This window comes from Psammomys obesus, unplaced genomic scaffold, assembly GCF_907164565.1.
Source record: "Psammomys obesus unplaced genomic scaffold, mPsaObe1.curated_primary_1811, whole genome shotgun sequence".
Classification (NCBI taxonomy): domain Eukaryota; kingdom Metazoa; phylum Chordata; class Mammalia; order Rodentia; family Muridae; genus Psammomys; species Psammomys obesus.
Window position 1 is genome coordinate 9,003,063 of NW_026596166.1, and position 23,820 is coordinate 9,026,882.

A 23,820-nucleotide genomic window follows, 5' to 3' on the forward strand; every position below is an offset into this window, starting at 1 on the left:
ACGACATGAAACCCTGAGTGTGCCAATCAAACCTCCGTCCCTGTGTTATCAGTATGCAGTCCACAAACACTCAAAACAGAAGAGCTTTAACCAACATTCTTGAACCACAAGTATCTCGTCGAGTTCAGACAAAGATTCGTGCCTTTTTCACAATAACAGTTTGTAGTCCACACTGCGCCCATACTCCTACTAGAGATAGAAACAGAACCTAGACAACTGGTGCTACTACTGAAGTCCCAATTTATGAGTGGAAAGAAACAGAAAAAAAAATCAGAAGATGTCACCAATTAACACAGGAATACCTGAAATATTTTGAAACACAAATGCTCCTAATATTTTATTTATTAAAATACCTGTATAATTCCTAACCAGTCAGTCACGAGCTCATTAATTGCCTCTGACAAAGGGGAAGTTGCATTTTCAAAATGTAATCCTGAGAGGATTACAGAGTATGGCAAGATGATTGGTTTCCCAGTAACCAGCGGCAGTTCAAGGATTTACATGAAAAAAAAAAATCAGCTTCCTCAGGCAGATCACTGACTGCTGTGGTTTGAACATGAAATGTCCTCACAGGCTGCTGCATTTGGGATTTGGCAAATGCAAGTTTGGCAAGGGGTGGACTTATGATAATCTACATTGCCAGGCTGACTGGGTCTATGATCACCTAGGAAACTGGTCAGGTGCATCTCTGGGAATATCAGTGCGGGCATGTTCAGAATGGGTTAACCAAAGAGAGTAAACCCACCATGAAAATGGATGGTAGCAGCCCATGGGCAGGCAAAGGGGGGAAAGCCAGCTGAGCACTGCCATTTCCCTTCTCTCTGCTTCCTCTCTTTCACCCCTGTCACATGTTACTCTGACCATGATGCTTTGCCCAAGTGTGTGGGGCCAAGGCTCTGTGAACCAAGCCCTGTAAAATTATGAGCTGAAACAAGTCTTTCCCTATGTAAGTCACTTCTGGCTGGAATTTTGTCACAGAAATGACACACAAGCTTAGAGCTACAACTTTAGGTTCCTGACCTTGTGTGTTTTCAGAAGCAATCTTGGCAATGGGGGCTGCTCTACCAATTCAGCCATTCTTCTTTATAGTTTTAATGTTAATTTATAATAGTTGTACCATTTAATAGGTGTTTGTGTCCTGGGAACTATTTCTAAAAGTCTATCTAAAACTCTGGGTGTAAAAAGATTGAAGCAGTAAAAACTATTCCATCCTCATCAACAACAAAAGTCTAGAGCAGGATAACTTTATGGATAAACTCTAGAAAACATTTTAAAAAGAGTTTCTGAAACTATTCCAAAATGTAAAAGGAAGTAATTATTCAACTCTTCTGAAATTATACCCTCCCCCTCAAAAAAAATGGTGAAAAAAAGGAACTCTGTTGAACTATTTCAACAAGGCTAACATTATCCTCATACTAAAACCAGACGAAGACACAACAAAAAGAAAAAGAACTACATGATAAGATTTCCTGATGAATAAGGAAGTAAGAAAATGTCAACAAAGCGCTTGCAAACAGAATCCAACAGCACTTCATAGTAATACATAGCCCAAAACAGTAATCAAGTGGCATTCTTCTCAAAGATGCAAGGAAGATGTAACATTTGAAAAATCAATAAACGCAACATATCTCATCAATAGAGTGAAAAACCAAAGCTATAGGATCATCTCCAATAGATACAGAGCCTATGGTAAGATTCAACAGTCTCCCATGATTTTAAAAAAGAAAAAAAATTCATTAAATTATGCATGAAAGGAAAATTCCTCGATAAAAGCCAGGAGTGAAAAAGTCACAGAACACATCACACTGAACTGGGAAAAGCTGAAGTCATTTCCTCTAAGACCCTATCTAAGACAGAGATGTCCACAGTCACCATTCTTTTTCAATATAATATTGAATGTCTCGGTTGTACCAGTTATGCAAGAGGAAAAAAATGAAGTATATTGAAATTGGAAAGAAAAAAGATGAAATATCCAGGTTTCAGTATGACATAATTTTGTGTACAGAAAAATTGTAAACACTTCACCGAAAGATATTATAACGGATAAATGAATTCAGTGAAGTTGGAGGAGACAAAATCAGCACGGATAAAGCAGTAGGATTTTAGGCACCAATAGCTTGCTGGAAAGGAGATTAAAGAAGCATTCATGCCATTACCAAAAAAATTTTAGAAATAAATTTAGGCAAGAAAATGGAAGATATATACAATAAAAGTATTACACAAATAAAGAGCACAGCAACAGGAGAAATATATCCCATGGTTACAGACCAGAAGAATCATATTGTTAAAATACTATCCACAACGACATATAGATTTAATCTACTCCCCCCAAAAAATACCAAAAACAATTTTTTTCACAGAAATAAAAATTTGCCAAAGTTCATGTGGAGCCACAAAAGATCCAAATTATACAAAGCAGTTCTGGGGGAGCGAGAGATAGAGAAGTCACAATCATGAACTGAAAACAAACTGTAAGAACCGTAAAGAAAGGCTTGCCCACCCACCAGATTTCCAAGCTGACCAGCTTAGCTGCCACCCAGGCCCAGATCCAGTACTTTGTTTGAGCTGGCCCACCCCAACATCTATGAACTGAGGGAGGGAGTGAAGGAGCCAGTCCTGTAGAACCAGACCCACAGGAACTCCATAACTCTGGTCAATGGTAGGTCCTGTTCTGATGGTACGTCAAAAGCCCGAAACCTTGAACCAGACCAACAACTCATTGCAATGAACAGTTGCGTGTAAAGCCGTTTAAGCAATATATGTTTGTGTGTATGTGTGTGTGTGTTTATATGACACACTACAGCTTCTAATGCCACTACAATGAAGGAATATATGATGGAGAGGTGGGAAATACGGAGGAGCAGAGTGGTACGTGTGTGGTCAAGAGAGGAGGAACTGAAGAGGCACAGCAGCTAGGACAGGTGTGAGTGAAGGCTCTGGGGGATGGAGGAAGAGGTTGTTACCAGGCAGGGCTGGCAGGATGGTGGGCAGCAACCTGGAGCTGGCACAGATTCAGCCCAGGAACAAGTTTCCTGGCCCTGTGGTCACCGTGACTCTGAACAGTGACCGGGTGTTTAAGATGATAATGGTTCATTATCATCTTAATGATGGTCCAATCCTTTTCTGGATTGGACCGCTTCAAAAGACCTCTATAGTTCATACTTCTCCCGGAAGCCATGCTAGCCCATGGCCCATGCTCCTTTGGGGGCCGTGTGGATGTCTGTGGCCCATACTGCTACCAGAGATTAAGTGGAGGTCCTTGGCACGTGACATGTGCGTTCCATACCAGCCTGAGTTACACAGTGAGACCCTGCTGCATTAAACGAAACCCACGTCCCTCCCAAAAGAAAAATTCAGTATCACTGGTCCTCTTGGAAATTCCAGTCAAAGTTACAAGGCTGGTGAGGATGCTGAGAATGGGGCATGCCGATACGCTGTTGGAGGGGATACAAACTACTATGGCCACATCAGAAAGCACCGTAGGGATTCCTTGAGGAACAGAGTAGAATCCGCAGGAGCCAATGGTCCCACTACAAAGCATAAAACCAAAGTAAATGGAACCATGTGCCAAAGAAACCTGCACAAGCTGCTGAGTTTTTTTTCCAGGACTCTTCACTGACAGCTAAGAAACAAAAGCAAACAAGGTATCCATTAGCAGATGACTGAGGAAAGAGACGGCGGTTCGTGAGAATTCTGTAATGGAATTTTATCCAGCCATAAACAGAACGAAACGCTGTTGATTGCAGCAGTGTGGGTATGACTGGAGGTCATTTGGTTAAGTGATAGAAGCCAGACACAGAGAGACTAACACTTGAGGCTCTCTCTCGTTTATGTAAACTGAAAAGCCATTGAATCTCATTGAAGAATAGAGAAATAATGGTCATGTGAGACTAGGAAGGTGGCAGGGGGTGGGCTGGGGGGAAGAAGTTAGCCACAGGGCATTGAAATGCAGAGGGGGATGGCTGGCTCTGGGTTTCTTTAGTCTTAGTGCAGGCACTGTCTGCCACAACAGACAATGACAGATGGAAAACTAAGGGGAAAATAGAAGCTTGACATTTCCAACCCACAGAAGCCATTAATGCTTTAAGGAATTGGAGGTTCTCACCACCCTGGTTTCATCAGGACACATTGTATGCATTTACTGGATTACCGTACTGCGCTCTATAAAGATGTGAAAATAGGGCTGGCAAAATGACTAAGCGATGAAGATACTTGCTGCCAAGTCTGAAAACCCCTGTACCCACCGAGTGGTGAAAGAAGAGAAGTGGCTGCTACAGGTTGTCCTCTGGATGTCCAAACCGGTGCCATGACATGCACACAAGCCCACACTGGAGGAAGTAATTAAAGAATCCAGGGTTTGCAATGAGATAGTTAGGTGGGGGGTTCCTACAAGCCCATGGCAACTTAAAACTCTGGTTCTGTGTGTTTGCAGCTGACTAATGACTCCTATCACCTTATTTTCATGAGCTTTAGGAAAAAATCTATTGCAGATACATACAATTACTATCCTACAAAGTGTAATATTCTAAAACTTTTAAACTTTTTTTTTTTAAATATAAGAGAGAGTCTTGTGGGCCTGGAATTCACTATGTAGACCAGGCTAGTCTTGAATTTGTGCCAATATTCCTGCCTCAGCCTCCCTAGGGCTGGGATCACAGATGTGAGCCAATGTGCTGGGCTTCCCATTCCTGATTGATGAGCGATTGATTGATGATGGACAGTTACAACTTGCTATGCAGAAGCTTGTATACAGAGACTTTATCACTATTTTGAATTGAGATTTCTCTTGCAGATTATAACCTTTTTGCAAGGCTAACAGACTAGCACAGTGATTCACTATAGATCTTGGGATGAGATGCCCGTTTAGCCTCTTCTCAACAATACAACTACGTACTGGAAGGCTCAGCCTGTGCTCTGTAAAATGGGGCCACTAATAGCTTCCAGCTTAATAGGATTTGGTAAGGATGATCAAATAACACACACAAAGTATTTTGCCCAGTGCACAGTTCACAGGAAGTGCTCAACGGTCATTGATAATAGCGATTAAGGTAAATGATCACGGTTGTAAAGACGAAAGCATCAGTCTAAACATTAATGCTCCTCATGCTGCTACCTGTGCCGTCATCACCCTGAGTCTGTCAGAGCCCCACTTTTCATGGCTCATTCCTGTCTGGTTATGTGCTGACACTTTTTAGTATCTGTACCACGTTTCACAGTGACGCCTACCTGCCTTCACTTTGTACTGAAGTGGCAAAGTGAAGACACCCTAACTTACTTAGTGTGCCACCGGGCTACAGACATCTTTGCAGGCCTGTGCACTAGGAAGTCTAGGAAAACATGCCTTCTTCCTGGCACCATTAAGCCAACAAAGCTCCCAGGGGAGTGATTAAACAAACAAAAAAAAAGAGTGGTTGCCGACGCCTTAATGAGGACTTGCTCAGAGCCCAGTGTAATCTTATAATGTGCTCAGGGCCCTAGGAATTAGATTTGGTAACAGTAGATATCCGTTTCTCAAATATTAGCAATCTAATTTACAATAATTGTCTCTTATTTTAGCTGATGACATTGTAAATTGCAAACGTTATTATGGTGTTGTTTATAATTCAGCGACGTTACCGCAAGAATCTGCTTTTCAGCTGTTGGGGGATGTGTGTGGAGTCTGTGTTTGTTAATACAGCACATGCCACATTTTTTAAGGCCTTTAATCAGTCTGTTACATGCATTAGGACACGTGCAAAGTGTGTTTCCATACAACAATCTGAAAGGCAACCTCTACTTGATAGTTTTGACATAAAATCCCCACCTCGTGTTTTCCAAAAAGCTCTCCAGTTGTTCAGAATGTTTGCTCTCCGATCAAACTTCTAATAGCCCCAGCTGTGTGACTTCACCCAGGGAGATGTGAACAAGCACCTATTCCCTCCAGACAGGGCATCAACAACAAGAAATGGATGATGGCCGAGTTTAGGTTGGTGAACCAGTTTTCTTCTTGGGGTTACTTCCGGGGGCCTGAAGTGACAACCGCAGCCACTGAAATCCCACCCCACAGGGGTGACTGAAAGCTGCTTGTCTGAAGTTCTCTGCAGCTTGGAGGCAGCTCCTGGGGAAGACCCTCTCCTCTCTAGCAATTGCTTACTGCTCAGCCTCAGGGAAGGGCTTTAGGAATCGACTCCGTGAGCTCCACAGCCCGCCCCAACCTCCCATTCCATTCCCACTCCTCGCTCCCTCTTCCCCTCCCAACCCCTACCCCAGCCTCCTATCCCACCCCTCACTCCTTGCCCTCCTCCGATCCCCCACCCCACCCCAGCCTCCCATTGCATCCCTCACCTTTTGCCCTCCTCTCCTCAGGCTTCTTAAGCTCTCTCAGCTCCCTGTGTCTTAAGAGGTGCCTGCCTTTGTTGTGCCCCTCTGCCCTGCCCTAGAAGGGCATGTTTCAATTTGGGAACTACCCAACATGCAAATGCCATGGTGGCCCTTCCCATCTTCAAGATTAAAACTCCCAAGAAGTGTGAAACAGAAGACAGATGTTTTAGGAACTCACAGACTTGGATTTTCAGGAGCTGTTGTGTTTAGGGTTGGTGGTAAAGCTGTAATCAGAACACTTCTTCAAAATCCGTGGTGAAATTCAAGTCCCCCCACAACAACACTGGGCCGTGGGACTTTCTAATAGATGGTTGAACATTCACACCCTGGCCTCGGAGTCTTTGTGCTGGCTGCTCTCTCTGCCCAGAGGTCTTCTTTTGAATATTTTTTATCGCTGACTCCCTCTTTTCCTTCTATGTTCTTTTTCAAATATCACTTGTCAGTGAGTCTTTCCTGACCATCCATTTGACTCTATTCTGACCCTTGTGCTCATAGGCAACCCCACCCCTCACCTTCTACTGTTTTCCATAGCATCTACTCTTTATTAGAGGTCAATACAATTAATTTATCATGTGTCATATTTCCTTTCTTTCTGCTGAGATTATAAGCTCTGTGGGAGAAAGGATATTTGCCTGCCTTGTTCATCGGTTCCTCTTAAGAACTAAAGAGAGTACGTGGCATAAAATCAATCCCAAGTGAAAGTTTGTCCAGTGAGCATGTGGCTGATAATGCCCTATGCCTAGAGGAACACGTGGATACCCAGAATGAAGTCTGCATGTCTCCACCTCCTTTGCAACAGGAAAGAGCCTTCTAGAGATGCCAAGGGCGTCTAGGAGAGGACCATGTGCTGAGTCAGTGGTTCTCAACCTGTAGGTCGTGACCCCTTTGGTGGGTCACATAGCAGATGTCCTGCATATCAGATATTTGCATTACGATTCACAGCGGTAGCAGAACTATAGTTATGAAGTAGCAGTGAAATAATTTTATGGTTGGGGAGTCACCACAGCATGAGGAACTGTAATAATGTCACAGCCTGAGGAAGGCTGAGAGCCACTGAGCTAAGCGAACACGGACAGTGGTCAGTCTAACGACATCTTTCAAATAGGCACCCTCCCTCTTCCACCCTATAAAAACCAAGACAGAAGAACTCCGTTAGCACGGGGACAGTTTCCTTTAGGGGCCAGTGGGCCTGATAGTAAGGATCTTGAGTTACCAACAGAGCAAACTGAATTCTATTTTAGTCAAAGATATACACACATTCAACAAATAAACACTCACATATACATAAAAATAACATTCTAGAAATTTACAAATAGTAATCTTTAATTATCTGAAAAACCTCCCATTTCCCATTAATGGTGGATAAAACAAACATAAATTTAAATAAATCTTTTTATTTTCTTCACTTATTTTCAAAATTAAATAGTGACTACTTTTGAAGTCTCTTACAAGATGTAATAACACACAGTATAGAAATGGAAACGTTGGATGGGATGAGAATGTATTTGTTGATGGTATTTTATATGTTTATTACTAAATAATAAACCAGAGAGTGAGGTCAGGCATGAAGACCTGTGGGGTTCACAAGCCTTGCACATGAGAGGTTACGTTCTCATGAAGGTGATAACTCAAGGCAGGATTCATGTGTGTCTCAGAAGAGGAAGCAGCAAAGGTCTCACTTAAATACAGTTTGTCCCCACAAACATCCCTGTTGAAACTGGGCCACAAATGTAACAGGGTTAAGAGGTGAGGCCTTTAAGAAGTGATTGGGCCCTTTCTTGTGAAACTGGATTGTTTCTTTTTCTCCAAAAGGTCAGTTCCTTTGTCTCCTTCCTCTCTTTTTGAATGTTCCCTCTAGCTCCTCTGCTCTCCAACTAAGGACCACACCAGGAGCTGAATGTATCAGGACCTCTTCCTGGCTCTTTGAGCCATTTCAGCTCAGATTGTGGTCCAAAAGAACAGTCTTTGCCTTCTAAGTTACACAGTCTCGAATAGTCAATATAACAATAAGAAACAGACTAATACAGGCCTACAGATTCCCTACTGGGGAAAAGCAAAGTCCTAGCATTTCATTTAACTAATTAACAATCCAAGAGAAACACTGAGCCAATCCTGAAAGCGGGCAATTTTCTCACCCTCTTGGTTAACTCTAAAATGCCCTCCAGTAGAAAAATTCTGCCACTCCACCTTTTCTTTATCACTCACGTGTGATTTCCATTCCTCAGTTTCATCCCACATTCCAATTATCTTTTTCTTTGTTGGTTCAGTACACACCAAGCATTGTCTAATATGTTACACACAATATTAATTTATTTAACCTCCATAAAACCTCTGTGATCTAGCAACACCCAATGTTACACTCAATTTATAGACAAGGAAACAAAGTCACAGAATGGCCTAAGAATTGCCTTCAGCTCACACTGCTGATATGTGTAGGGAGCAGACAATTTTCTCAGTATCTTATAGAAAACTGTAAAAAATAAGGATAATATAATGATTTTCTGTCATATGCAATTTTTAAAATATAAGTTAAAATAGAAAATATAGTCATATATAAAAATACATTCAATTTAAAGACTTGTCCTATATCTGTAGACTAGGAAATCATATGCACTGAAGTTACCAAGAACATAACTGTGTCTCTCAAACTCTCCAGTCTTGGACAAGAAACTATTTTACATTCAACTTTTTCACTGTATCCAAGTACACTGAAGGAAATAGAAACACATAGATACAGAACACAGGAAACTTCTTCTATCCAAAGATCAAGAGGGGGTTCGTTAAAGCTGACTAAACAATGTGGAAGGTGTCAGCCTGGGAGATGGTCAGAGCAAAGGCATTACATGCAGGCAATGTACACAAACGTGTAGCAGGGTCCTTAAGGACCATGGCGTGGCTGTGGCCAAACTGTATAGGGTGCGATGTTAAAGGGATTGCCAACAGCTTCACGTCCACCTTGCAGGCTGAGAACAAGTTCTGGAAGATGCTGAGACAGACAGGGGACAAGAGCCACCTTCAACAGACACTTCTGGAAACCAGTCCTGCAACGGACCTGGGGAAGCATGCAGAAATGCATCCCAGCCGCTTCATAGCTGTAGGACACAGAAACCCTTGGCAAAGAACTCAGGTGGTTTCCTAGATAAGGGAAGGGGAAAGAATTAATCTAAGGGTGGCCACGAGGTACAATAGCCAACTAAATACGGACATTTGGGGGGAAAGGAAGAACTGACTTGTGATTTTAAACATAGGGGCCTTAATAGATAGCCATATCAGTAGCCCAAAGCCAAATATGACTAACCTCCTAGCTCTAGAGGTTTTCTCTTCAGTGCTGCTTTTTTGTTTTCCAGACTTACTCAACCGTGTCTTGGCTTCCGCTTGTTGGACCTTTGCCAGGTAGATAATGCCCATGAAGGTTCATCTTGTCCGTTGATTTGATTGGCTGTAGAACCGACTAACAAGGTCTCCTGAGGGAAGGAGTGTAAGGGTGTATGCTAGAAGGATTAGCTGAGAGTGGGAAACGCTGCCAGAGCGGGCAGCACCTTCAGGCCGTGGTCTCGATGTGAGGTGGGCCAGGGGCTAAGCTGTGTTTTTCTGCCTGGCCGGTTGCCTTTGCTAGCGAGTGTGTCTGCTCTGTTTCTGCTGCTGCCATCCTTCCTGGTCATCAGAACCCACTTGCTTTAACCTTCCGTGGTAACCTGGAGACCGGTGGTTCTTCAGAAATCCTCCAGGTTTCAGGAGCAAGTAGGGACTGCTGAGGCATCCATCACTGTGCACAGACTAACTACTTGGATCTCAGCCTTTCCTGGTGTCCTGGCAGCCATTGTTAAACTATGTGGCATGTATCCTAATCTGATAAATCTCTTTTGCAATATACAGTCATTCTACCAGCTCCGTTCCCTGGAGCAGTGGTTTTCAACCTGTAGGTCAGCAAACCCGGAGGGTAGAACAATCTTTTCACAGGGGTCTTGTAAGAACATCAGAAACACAGACGTTCACGTCGTTATTCAGAACAGTGTCAAAATTACAGTTATGAAGCAGCAATGAAAAGAATTTTATGGTTGGCGAGGTCACCGTGACATGAGGAACTGTATTAAAGGGTCATGGCATTAGGAAGGTGGAGAAGCACTGCTCTAGAGAACCCTGATGAAATCAGTGCCAGATTCCCTTTCCGGTGTAGAGCAGACAGCTCTAGATATGGCTTTCCATTTGCCAGACTCTGACAGAGATCACAGTTTAACAAACTGATGGAAAACCATCCCCCTTGCATGGGAACACGCCAGCTCTTCCTCCAGGTCCCCCTCTCTGCAAAGACTACCTCACACTCGATCAGAAACCTCTCAACCAAAGCCAGTTTGCTGCCAGGGCATGTTCCATACACCCTACAAGCCACCTGTCATCTCTCCCTTCATCCCTTCCTTCCTGTCCCTCCAGCAAGGTCTTTACTGAGTCCCCGGCTTCCTCTAGCCTCCAAGGCTTCCAGAAACACACACTCACCAAAGTCCTCTCTTACAGCCAAGTTGTTCACTCGGCCTTAACCCGGAGGTTCTCGGCCTTCTTGATGCTGCGACCCGTTAATAGTGCCTCATGTCTCGGTGACCCCCAACCGTCAAAGTATTTTATTGCTGCTTCATAACTGTAATTTTGCTACTTTTATGAATCATACTGTGTATACCTGTGTTTTCTGACAGTCTCAGGAGACCCCTGTGAAAGGGCCAATAGACAGCCAAAGGGGTTGCAAGCCACAGGTTGAGAACCACTGCCTTAACCCTTTGTAACCCCAAAATAATGGGGTCTCAGAAACGCTGCCAGCCCAGCCACAGATGGTTCCCTTAACATCATATGAAAGTGTCCCTCCACCACAACCAAGGGGCCGTTCCCCCCAAAACCTCATTTCTCTTGAGGAAGAGCTGTTTTTCTTTTTCTTTTTCCCTTTTTCAATACTTTCCTTGTTTTATTTTATGGCTGCATATAGGCCTGTGTGAGGGGATTGGATCCCCTAGAACTAGAGTTATAGACAGTTATGAGTTGCCACATAGGTGCTGGGAATTGAACCCGAGTCCTCTGGAAGAGCAGCCAGTGCTCTCAACAGCTGAGCCATCTCTCCAGCCTGGAAGAGCTACTTTTCACTTCATTTGTTACCTTGTATAACAAAAAAAAGGCCAGGAAGACTATAGGAAATGTGCTTTCTGACCCGAACAAGATAAACTGTTGCATGCATGGCTTACCAAAATGTCTACTCTTAAGGTATATATATATATAATTTTTTAAAATGGCTCACTGATGATATTCCATTGGGTCGACTCATTAAATCCCATCTCTGAGATCTGTTTTCTCGGGATGAGAAATTATTATTTTTTTAATCAGCCGTAATTGGCCACCTCAAGGAAACACTTGTGAGCTGGAGGCAGCCTCGCTTATTTTCTCGAACACAACAACACCAGCAGCTCAGTCTCATTAGCGGACTTCTGAGGCTCTAACTCCAGGTTTGTTCACCTTCTCAAAGGCACGCAGGCACTCCCTCCCCGCCCCAGGCTGCAGCTTCACACTACTCCGTGTTGAGTGAGATATAGGTCAGCAGTGGGAAGTAATTGGATTTCAACACAGGGAGCCCAAAGTGCCACTTTGGAAAGGGAGCCTCTCGTTACGTCCGCATGTGCTTCTGAATCTAATGGCATTATTTCCCCTGAAGAGAGGTCATCTGGACCCCAGGGGTAGGAGGAAAGGAGAGCCCCTTGCAGCTACTTTCACAGCTCCACTCCTCCTGGCTGCTAATTCTGAGCCAGGGCGTCCTTGGGCTGAGAGCTAGTCAGTCAAAGGCCACAGCGAGCAGCCGGAAGGAGAGGGGACTCCAGTGACTACCACAGTATAGACACACGCACAAAGGCAGTCATCGGGGACCAAGCACACAGAGACTGCTTTGAAGAAGGACTTCGAGATGACAAGGTGACACCTGTGATTTGGTCTTCTTGGACCCTGAGACCAAAAACAGATGCAGCCCAGTTTCAGCGATCCCAGAAAAGACAAAGCAACTCTAATGAGGTGCCAGGCTATTGCACAAGGTCCCCCAGGGGCTGTTTCTGCTCTTCGGCCTCGCACGATTCGCTAACAGCCAAGACAGGCAGTCTCCAGGAAATCCACAGTCAGGGACAATTCCAGTTTTGTTTTTTTAAAGTCACCGTTTCTAAAGCTGCAGATTCAGTTCATATTAGTTGTAGGCACCACATTAACGAAAGATGAAAATCTTAAGAATAAAATCTCTGGTGACCCCAGCACCCAGGTTTGCTTATTGTAATATTCTTCTAGCGAGTCTATATGTACTCGGGAGCATACTTGTGCATGTTTCCCTTGTGTCTCTTTCTTCTGTAACATATTAAAATAGTCACATCATGCCATCTCCTAACTTACTCTTTTAAACTTAGGGACATGTTCCTGTACCATTAAATTTTTCTCAATATCGTTTTCAGTGGATGTTAAGTATCCAAAGGCAAATTTTCCTTGAAAAACATACTTACATGAATCTATGTCATGCTATGCTTCTAAACCACTCACAGCTCAGGGCAATGGCTGGTCAGACATTGTTTTAGTTGATGGACCTTGGTTTTCAGAGAGACGTTGTAATAGTATTTCTTCTAGTTTTCCACATTAAGCAGCATTTTTAGTCCAAGCTTGAGGCCACCAAAGACTTTTTTATACTAGGAAATAAGTAATGACAACGAGTTAGATAACCTTCTTGCACCATCCCGTGTCTGGTATTGAGCTATGTGATCCTCATGAGAGACCCAATTTAATCTCACCAACTCCCTTTATATCAGTGGCTCTGAACCTTTCTAATGCTGTGATCCCTTAATACAGCTCCTCACGTTGTGGTGACCCCCAACCATAAAGTTATTTTTGTTGCTACTTCATAACTGTAATTTTGCTACTGTAATAAATCATAGTGTAAATATCTGTCTTTTCCAATGGTCTTAGGTGGCCACTGTGAAAGGGTCATCCAACCTTCAAAGGGGTCTCAAACCACAGGTTGAAAACTGCTGCTTTATATTACACTGGGGTTTTGTTGTTGTTGGGAAGAAAGTTGGGAAACAGGCTTGTAAAAACTAGCTTAGTCAAAGCCATACTAGCATGTGACCGGCTAGGAGCTCTGTCTCAAGCAAACCAGGAAATTAAACATCGTGTACAATTCCATTTTCTCAAAGATTTCTACTCCTAAGGAATGAAAGGGTGACCCATGTAGCAGTTAACTAAGCACATTACACATCACAACTTCTCAACAATAAGTCAGACGTGGGGAAAACTTGCATAAGTCTTTATTCCCATCAGTGAATGGGGTCTTTAATCTTCTACTTGTTGCTAATGATAGGAAAGACTAAAATTCTCTGTTCCACGTGACTTATAGGATTCACAAACAATCTCCTGTGCAGGTTTTGTCTCAGGATGATCACCTTCAGACGCTCAAGCCACCTTTGATGGGAGAATCCCAGCTCACATTTGGGTACAGGCAATGGAGCTCAGCCTCCACAGGGTATGAAATTTATAGGCTGAGCCTAATTAGCCTTAACATTAGCTGGTTCCTGCTTAAAGAATGGCTTCTAAGTACTAGAGCAATCCCTTATTTCCTTGTAGAGTTTGACTACAAACCTGAGATAAAATTTAACCCTTAATATTTTTGCTTTAAATTGTTATTTTTGCCTTGTCCTAGACGATCCAGCATGAAATATGGCCAAGATGATCAAACCAAACAGCAGCCCTTAATTTGTAAATAATCTCTTTGGCTTCCTGGCAATCAGGAAAACAGTGGGAAACAGCTGGTTTAAGATGAATGTGACATCCTATTAGCATTCAGAGGGAAATGATTTCTCTCATCACCTTTCCTGAAGATGCCGTTGCTGTGGCAACGAGTCCCTGCATTCATTCTGCATCCAGTTGCTAAAATGACAGGGAAGCTGGTCAGGGTAAGAGATGATCATTCTCACTGTCTCAGTGGCAGCCAATGAAATCTGTAAGGCAGATTCTATATAGAACCAACACAATTGTACAAACCACACACACGTTATGTGAGACGCCTCTCCAGCTTGGGTCTTCTACAAAAGCTTCAGATACCATTCATTCCATTGCACCAGCTAACATGTAACTTAGAGAACCATCCTGTGTTCTGGGGACTGCATCTTAGACGTTCTTTCTTCTGGACATTGCTATGTCATGACACCTTCCAGCACGGCATCTGGGAAGAGAGGGCCACAGCTACCTTCTCACCCCTGCAGACTATCCTCAGACTGTGGATGGAAATGCTAACCATGAGGCCATTTTTTTTAACCTTCTGCCAGCAACCCACCTGGATTCCAAACATATGTTTGGATAAACCATAAACCAAGGGACCCATGCACCTCATGGTGGCTAGCTTGCCACCAACAGGTTGCATTTCTCCGATATGTCTGAACATATGTTTCTCACACCAGTTAATTCTATTTCCTGGAAAAAAAAAATGCAAGGGAATCGTCCATCTTGGGTGACCATCTCAGCTAGTTTTAGAGATCTTCAACTTCATTATCTCTCCTTTCCATTGCAGCAAAGACAGAGTCTGCGTTCACAGTCCTGTTTAAAAAAACAACAAACAAACAAAAAAACAAATGGGTAGTTTTTAAGAGTTTCATGTGAGCTGGGACCTAAATGTTGTTAAGGGAAGCGCTGTCTTTCATCTGCAAACAAATTACTTTCATGCCTCATGCTGTGGTAGATGTATGAAGAAGGAAAAGGAAATATTTTTTCAAAATGATAGGGTCCTTGGGGTCTGCTGATACTGTTACCTCTTTTGTCTTCTATCACTAAAGGTCAAGGCAATTTCTTCCCTGTTCAAACATTACATGATGAACCTAAATAACTTTTCTGATAGTTCACAACCAATAACCTTTTCAATTCTGTGCCCCAAACTAAAAACAGTTTTCTTTGCCTGTGTGAGCTCAGCGCTTGGCTACGTTGGCAGTGCGGTATTGCATGAGTTCGCAGACAGCAGTGTCAACCCAGGCCTTTGTCTAACCACGACTGAGAGGGAGCCCCTGACTCGTGATTTGCTGCTTTGTTAATGCAGGGCTCTCATGGGCCCAATCATGACCCACGAAAAAGAAAATTACAATAAACCCATTAGAATTATAGCTAATGGTTGTTCGGGACACAATGAGATGCCATTTAAGACGCGATTTGCATGTATGGTCTCATTTGTTCCCCCCAGATGTTTTATGAATTAAGCAAGTGCCATTATTGTCCTCCTGCCAGAGAAGCCCAGTAACTCCCCAACAGAGACAGAAAAAACCCCAATCACATTAATGCTAAAATCCTATGCCTCCTCTAATCCTAATGCGAGTTACTTTTCAGTAGCTATTAAGCACAAAGGCGCCTTCCCCCTTCCCTCTCCCAGGAAGGAGGCTCAATCAGAGCCTAACTACTCAGTAGGACTCAATGCGTGCTTCGTACGTGCCACAGTTCAGGAGATCTTCACTGATGAGGGCAGCTGGCTCATGATTGCAGATTGAGGAAGTTCGCACTTTTCCAAGCTCTGCTGCACTGTGTTCCTGTCAGTTCCCAGAGTGTCTGGGATACCACGGACTCCTCCATGCTGCTCCAATAGGCTGACCGGCTTTCTGAGGCTCTTGTCTCTCCTCCTGGCTGCTTATTTTCATGTAGTGCCTCACAAGGCAGACTGTAGACCTCCTTTCTCTAAATGTTGACACTGAAGAATCCATACACATGTGCAAGTCTTTAGACCCAGTGAAGAATGATGACCTTCTCAAGGTTTGCCTGGTGAGGCTATACATGGCGAGGCTCCAGGCCTCTGCAATCAAGGCTTTGGGTGAGCTCTATATCCTGGCAGTGCCTCCTGCCATACAGAGCCGAACAAGAGATGTCCTGGCCCATCCAGGGTGCCTGGATTACCACTAGCACCACCAGCAGCAGGTTTTCACACACCCAGGGCAAAATGTACAGATGCCCGTATTAGGGTTCCTTTTTACCTCTGAAACTTAAAACCGTGCAGCCAAAAGCTACAGCTGTATATTTTTTTTTAAAGTGAAAATACAGATACAATAAAAGATAACAGACCACTTATAATTCCTTCCAACAGAAACAACTTGTTGGTATATATTTCTGCAGAACGTTCCCTTTTATTTTTAAAAGGCCACCTTGTACCATATACCTCCTGTTTTTATAAATCTAATATATTATGAACATTTTTTTCTGCATCAATAATGTTTAGTCCAGGGTATTGTTTTATTAGAACCAATCTCTGTCCTATACATCTTATAATCCACAATCCAGAATTTATTTAACCAGATTCTCAACTGTGAAATCTTTAGTTGCTTACACAAATAGTATTTAATAAATGATCTTCTATATAAATCTCCACTTGCTTATGTTTTACTTATAGCAATTATTCTGTATTAAAAGCATTAATGTTCTAATGGATCAGGATGTGGCTGAGTAGGAGAGCAGATGTGTGCTGTTTGTAAGGCCCGAATTCAGTCCCCAGCACTGAAAATGTTTCAAAATGCTTAATACATACTATCAAAATGCCTCTCAGAAATTTTGAATCAATTTTTCTTCTTAGCATTCAGAGTAAGGGTTTCTACAGTTTTATTTGTTTTTTTTTTTAAGATAGTTCTTAGAGAATTTCTTTTCAATGTGTTTTAATCATACTCACCCCTCCCCCAGGTCCCACCAGATTACTGATTGTCCCTTCCCCTCCCCACCTCACTTTGTGACTTTTGCTGTTGTTTCTTAAACACATTCCTGCTGAGTCTAAGTTATGCTGCCTATGCAATCTTGGATATGTGGCAGCCTTCTAGAGGCTACACTCTTAAAGAAAACTGACTCTCCAAACAGCAAACAATTGCCAGTAGTTCCTCAGCTAAGGTTAGAACTTCATACCTACCTCCTTCTCCATGCTGGGATTTGGTCTGGATTGAGCTTGCACAGGCCTTGTGCATGCTGTCACGACTTCTGTGAGTTCCTATGTACAGCTGCCATGCTTTGTCCCTAAGATGGTTCCCTTGAAATCATCTTCCACTCCGGCTCTTACACGCTTCCCACCTCTTCTTCCTCGGTGTGCCCTGAGCCTTGGGAGGAAAGGGTACTGTCAGTGCCTGCACTTACTTACAGGGCCAAGGTTACCTGACATGGCTGGTTGAGGAATTAAATCAGGCTCAGGTTGGAGAGGCCACAGCAAGTCTGAGGCTGTGACAATTTTATTGAGAATAACCTGACTTTTTGTGCCCTCGTCAGAAACAGAACATAGAGAGTGGTGATTTTCAGCATCACTATTGTTGTGTTGCCAGGATACACTGATGATTGCAAGCTATGCAGGGTACATAGACTAACATCTAAAGCCAACTGTCCTGTCAGGCTTCCATGCTTCCTTGTCTTCAAAGGGACATACAGAGAAACACAAAGTGGCCTGAACACTTCACCACCTGAGGGAGTGCCTCAGTTTCTCGGGAACTGAAAGGCACACAGAGCCACAGAGGCCAAGGACTCCCACCTGGAAAACCTATGAAAAATGCCTTTCAAAGCAGCTAGGACAGGCCAATTGCATGATTTCCCACAGGGTGTGATATAGAGGTCCTATTTGTGGCTGAGCATCCCACATTCACAGTAAGTCTTTTTACAAATCAAAATCTTGTTTATCCCAGAGTCAATATAATGCTCTTCAATAGCCTGAGTCATTCATTGCTTTGTTGACTTCAGTAATCACAACTATAGACTCATAAAGGAAGGAAGGAAGGAGGAAAGAAAGAAAGAAAGAAAGAAAGAAAGAAAGAAAAGAAGGAAGGAAGGAAGGAGAAAAGAAAGAAAGAAAAGATAAAGGGAAAGCGGAGTGACCGAATTGGTGAAATGTTCCTCCAATTGCTGAAGAAATAGATGTTAGAGCATAGAGAAAATCCTCCAGGCACTGCCAACTCCTAATGGAGTCATAGAACAGGATCTCAGGAGTGTTGAGAGAATAGCTTGTGTCTGTATAGAAACGTCACCTGTCAATAATAAACCTGAAGGCCTATACCTGAGGCAGGAAATAGGAGGTGGGACATCCGGCAGGCAGAAAGGATTCTAGGAACCAGGTGCAAGAGATTTGACTGGCAAGATGTGAGAAGGACAGATGCATAGTACCTGAGCACAGTTAACCAGCCATGTGGCAAAAATGTAGATTAGTATAATGGCTTATTTTAAGTTATGAGCTAGTCAGAGAAGAGCCCAGGTATATGGCCTAGGTATTTGTACATATATTTTGAATCTCATGAGTTTTTATTCGAGATCTTGGAGCCAGAAGGAAAAACCGTACAATACAGGAGAACCAACCCTACTCCCATCATTTGTTTCAGAATAGTGAGTGTATCACCACAATTTTCTCTTGCTGTGATCGAATACCTAAAAAAAGTACTTATCATAAAAGAACAGTTCAAGAGTATAGGCTATCATGGAGGGAAAAGCATGGCATTGGGATGGAGAGGTGGATGGCCACATTTTATCCAGGGAACCAGAGAGCAATGAATGCCGGTGCGCAGGTCATTTAATCCTTTTCATTGAGTCCAGGATCTGGCTCACGATATGGTGCCAAGTCCATTCAGTAGAGGTCTTCCCATCTCAGTCAACTCATTATAGAAACTCCTGTAGAGACATGTACAGAAGTGTGTTTCCAAGTCCTGCCAGGCTGACAGTATTAACATCACAGTGGGTTATTGTGGATCAAGGTGAGTTAGGGTCAGGGGCCTAGGTCAATCTTAGAGCTCACACGAACCAGCAGAAATCCCTCATAGCCCACACCTCATCAGAACGTCATCTGATAAAGTCTCCTCTTCCCCAAGCTGGGAACCTCTGGAGGACCATCCCCTGACTGGTATTTCTAGCCTCACAGACTTAACTACAAATCTGACAACTTTACACTATTTCTTTCCTAGTCAAATAAACTTGGCTGTTATGAAGCAGATCTCAACATTTACATGAAACTTTAAGGGATTTCATGGAAATGTAGAGCAGCATCTTCAGGACTACTCCTCCAGACTCCAGGGAAGAAAAAGGCATCTCCTGAAAGCAGGGTCCAGCAGAGGAAATAATAAGAAAAGATGGCTTGGCTGAGAAAGGCAAAAGTAGCTTCTGTGCTGTTTCACATTCAGTGACAGATTTTATAAGTATTAAGGAATCATGGAAGGCCTTGAAGGAGGAAAGTACTGTGAGCTGCTTTATTATGAGAAACCCCACTCTGGAGTCAATGTAGTCCCCAAATAACAAAATAGCGGAAGAGATAAAACGAGATGCAGAAAGACCAGGAGAAGGCTATTTCGATAACCTGAGCCCTAGAGAATTCAGCTCCCCTCTTTGTTAGTTCCAGACACCGGGCTCTTTTCGTTCATTATTTGTTCAGTGCCTGGCCTCCTTACTAAACAATGAGTCCATGAAAAAAACAAAAACAAAACAAAACAAAAAAAAACCATGATTGTTTTTTACTGATACATCCCTGACGGCCATTATTAATACTTCCCAAAATTCGTTGTAAACAAATAAAAATAAATGGAATCTATACAGAATTGTGTAAGCACACATGACATTCTTTTCTTCTGGAAGAAGCTAAAACATATAAAGACACTGACAGCCTTCCATACGAATAGGTACCCCAGCTGTGGATTCAACCAACCTTGGGTCAAAGACATTTGGAAAATGTTGAGTCTGCACAAATGCATCATGTTCTTTTCCTTATCATTATTCCCTAAAAAATAAGGTATAGCAACTATTTACACAGCACTTGTTCTGTGTAAATCTATTTAAGCTATCCTAAAGCAATCTGTAGATGTTTTAAGAATACGGGAAGATATGTTCCGGCTATAGGCAGTACCTGCCCTATGCCTTCTCATATAAGGGACTTGAATATCTGTTGATTTGTGGATCTCTGGGATAAGTCTCCCCATGGACACTGAAAAACAAACTGAGCTAGCCAGAGATAGGAAGCTATAAACATTGACTTTGATGCTTTGAAGCTGTTTAATTCCTGGAGTTTGTTATGAAATTACCCTCCTTGCATCTATTTCTATTTTATTAGTTCGGCTCAGTGTTTTTACACCCTTTTTACAGATGAGGTGCTGAGGAACTCAGAGGGAGAAGTGCCTCACCAGCATCACACCATCAGGAAAGAACAAAGTTAGAGCTGGGCCTACGCCAAGCCAGCATGACCTTCCGTGCTAGTTCTTAGACGGGACAAGGCAACTAGAGGAAGCTCTGTGGAGGTCAGGGTACCAGGTTGGTTCCTAAATGCATAAACATCCATACATTTGTGTGAAGGCAGGACACTTCAACTCCCAGGAAAAAAAAAAATCATGAGCAGAATCTAGTGTCGAAACTTTGTTAGCATATTGGGAAAAAACTAGGTCAATGAACATAACTTAGATGTATAAACAGAGAGAGGAAAAGAAGGGTTAACAGTGAGAACACCATCCAGGCCTGGTGACACGCACATGTAATCCCTGAATTTGGGAGCTGCTGGGACAGAGGAATTTCAAGCCAGAAGCCAGCCTGAGCTACACAGCAATATCCTGTTGTTTGGTTGTTATTATTGTTGAACTACCTAAAAAAACTTCCTGGTTGTGAGTTTCTAGACCCTTATCTGATCTTAAATGAACATTCAGATCCATTCCCCATCTCATCAAGGAAGTCACCTAGGTAATTATCACAAGTTGGCTGAAAAGTAAATCTTGACTTCAGGGCAGAAGCACATCTTTTTCAGTAGATTTTTTTTTTTTCACTTCAAATCTGTGGGTAGACTTGTAAATAAAATTGCCTTTTTTCCACTGAGTTATAGGTCTCACATTTATTGAGTCTTCTACTTTGAGAAACTTATCTCTTCATGGTGTCTGGCCTTCTTGGAGTCTTCCCCACTCATAGGTGATAATCCGTTGCCTATCTCAACACAAAGATCTGAAGGTTGGTTCTGGCTTCCTGGATCTCAGAGAGTGAAGGAAACTTGATATGGGTGCTAAGGAAGCGTTTTTCTCCTCTTTCGATTTTCCTTTAAATTTAGACATTCATCAGGCTTGCCTGGCGCGAGTCTGCAAGCTAAAAATAGAATCCAGTTGGATGAGGTCTGGAATACAGAACCCAGAGTAGACAGCAACACCCCACCAAGGCCGGCAGGATTCTGACACTTAGGTTCCCCTTCTGGAGCATACAAGATAGAGCTGTGTCCTAAACACCCACTACGAGCCAAGAAGACATGGGGAACTCGCTGTATTCTCAGTTGTACTGATTGAAACCAGAGAGGGCTAGTTTCTTCTCTAAAGCCAGGTGAGAGTTCTTTGTCCTTAGAAAGAAATGTGTTTTTCTTGGACTTGGAAAATGTTGCTCACAAGCCGCTGCATTTTGACCACACACACACACACACACACACACACACACACACACACACACACCCTTTTTCTCTTTCACATACTCTGTACCCTCACCAAACTGCTCTCTAGATCCCATTCCCTTTTGCAGCCATATGACCTCCAGCAACAAACAAGGGTCATTTCCTCAGTGAGTCAGCCTTTGATGACGCTGGGCCGTTTAGGTTGGAGCTGTAACCTGACTTTGTCAAAAGCCATATGGTTCTGAGAGAAAAGCGAGGGGCCGGAGCAGACGCACCAAGATCACAAGATCTGTGACTAACCCAAGCTGCAAGTGTAGAGGAAAGAGGAGATAAAGGCAACGTTGACGATTTTTGGCAAAAACACCAGTTGGACACAGGAATGCCCAGAGGCAAGATCAACCCAACGTACAATAAATTAATAAAAAACTGCCTGTCTGTTATAGCTCTGTTATCAAAACAGTAGACTGAATACAGCTCTACTTGCAGAAAATAATCACTTGCAAGCCTCTCTATTTTACACTTAGGCATGTGCCCAGACTCCTGGGGTCAGATAGCATGAATTACTGGGGTCTCTTTGTCAGCATTGAATTGGGAACATACGTCACCCCATTAGCTGTCCCTTGCTTCATGAGAGAATTTTATGTATCCCACCCAAAAATGGGTTAGCTGGTGTAATATTAAATTCATAACAAAACAAAACAAAACAAAACAAAAAAGAGCAAACATCATCTTCCTAGGACAAAACAAGAGAGTCTTCATATTTTTTTCCCTTGGATGTTGCTCTAGGAATGAAAACATGGAATGTTCTTCTCCATGTATTAACAGCCACAGAAGTTACTTTCTTGATCCAGCCACCATACACTATGGCAGGAGGTTAGGGACTGGAAGTGGAAGCATCAAGGTTAGCGTGAAGGAAGCCAACTGGCAGGGAAAGGGGAAAGAATAGACAGCCATTCCTCGCCTGGGCTTCATGTAATGAGCAAAGCATGTGTGAGGAAAGGCCCTGGACCTGCAAACGGGAGGGACCAGTGTTACCTGAATGCCGCAGAGAGTGGAGAACTTCGGGAGCTTTTGCCATGAGCTCACTAGCGCCCTCCTGAGGGCTTTTCCTGTCTCAACAGACTATCTTTATTTCTAACCCTAACTGTACGTATCTGGATTGGGGTTGCCTCGGAACTCGGATTCAGCGCGTGCCACTAAGCATGTTTTGTTGTTGTTGTTTCATTTTGTTTTTGAGTAAGGGTGGGGTTTTTGTTGTTTTTCCATCTCCTTGTCTCTTTTTCAGACGCTCTCTGAAGCCTAAGCGTGCTTGTCTGACAAGCTGAAATTTCTCACTGCTTCTCTGTCCTTCACGCCTATTTTAAAAGGCATGGTTGTCTCTGCGTCTCTCTCTTCCCGGCAGCTGCTGGGATTTTCTGTGTACCTGCCCTGTTTGGGGGTCTGGTTCTTTGTCTGTTTCCCCTCAAACTCTAATCAAATAAGCCTCCGGCTTTCTTCTGCCTGTTTTTAGACATTTTTATTAACGAGATTCAGAACCCAAAAGGGAACCGCAATTTTCCTGTAATGCTGCAGTCACACTGTACAGGCTAGGTGTTTGTTTTCAGTGAACTTTTGCTGAGTTGTTGTTGGTTTTTTTTTTGTTTGTTTGTTTGTTTTTCTGAGTCTTGCATTATAATTTCAAAATATTATATTTAACTTTAGAAATTCTTTTGGGGAGTATGGAAGGCAATAAAATGAAGACAAGTAGTTAATAAAAAGTATAAGTCCATTTCAGTTATCTCAAGTCTTAGGACTGCAAGTCTTTTTCACTAGGTCCTCCCTCACACATGCTAGAAACATGCCCTACCACTGAGTGGCATCCCTAGAGTGCTTCCTGGCCCAGCACTCTAATACTGTGAAGCAGAAAATAGGCAACCAAACTATAGTAGTTAGGACTGGACATTTGCATGCTGGGCAAATGTATGGCGTCAGCTATCATGTATACTACATAAGAAGGGAAGAGACGGGCTAGAGAGGTGGTTCGGCGGTTAAGGAAACATACTCTTCTTTCAGAGGAGCCAAGTTCAGTTCTCAGACTCATG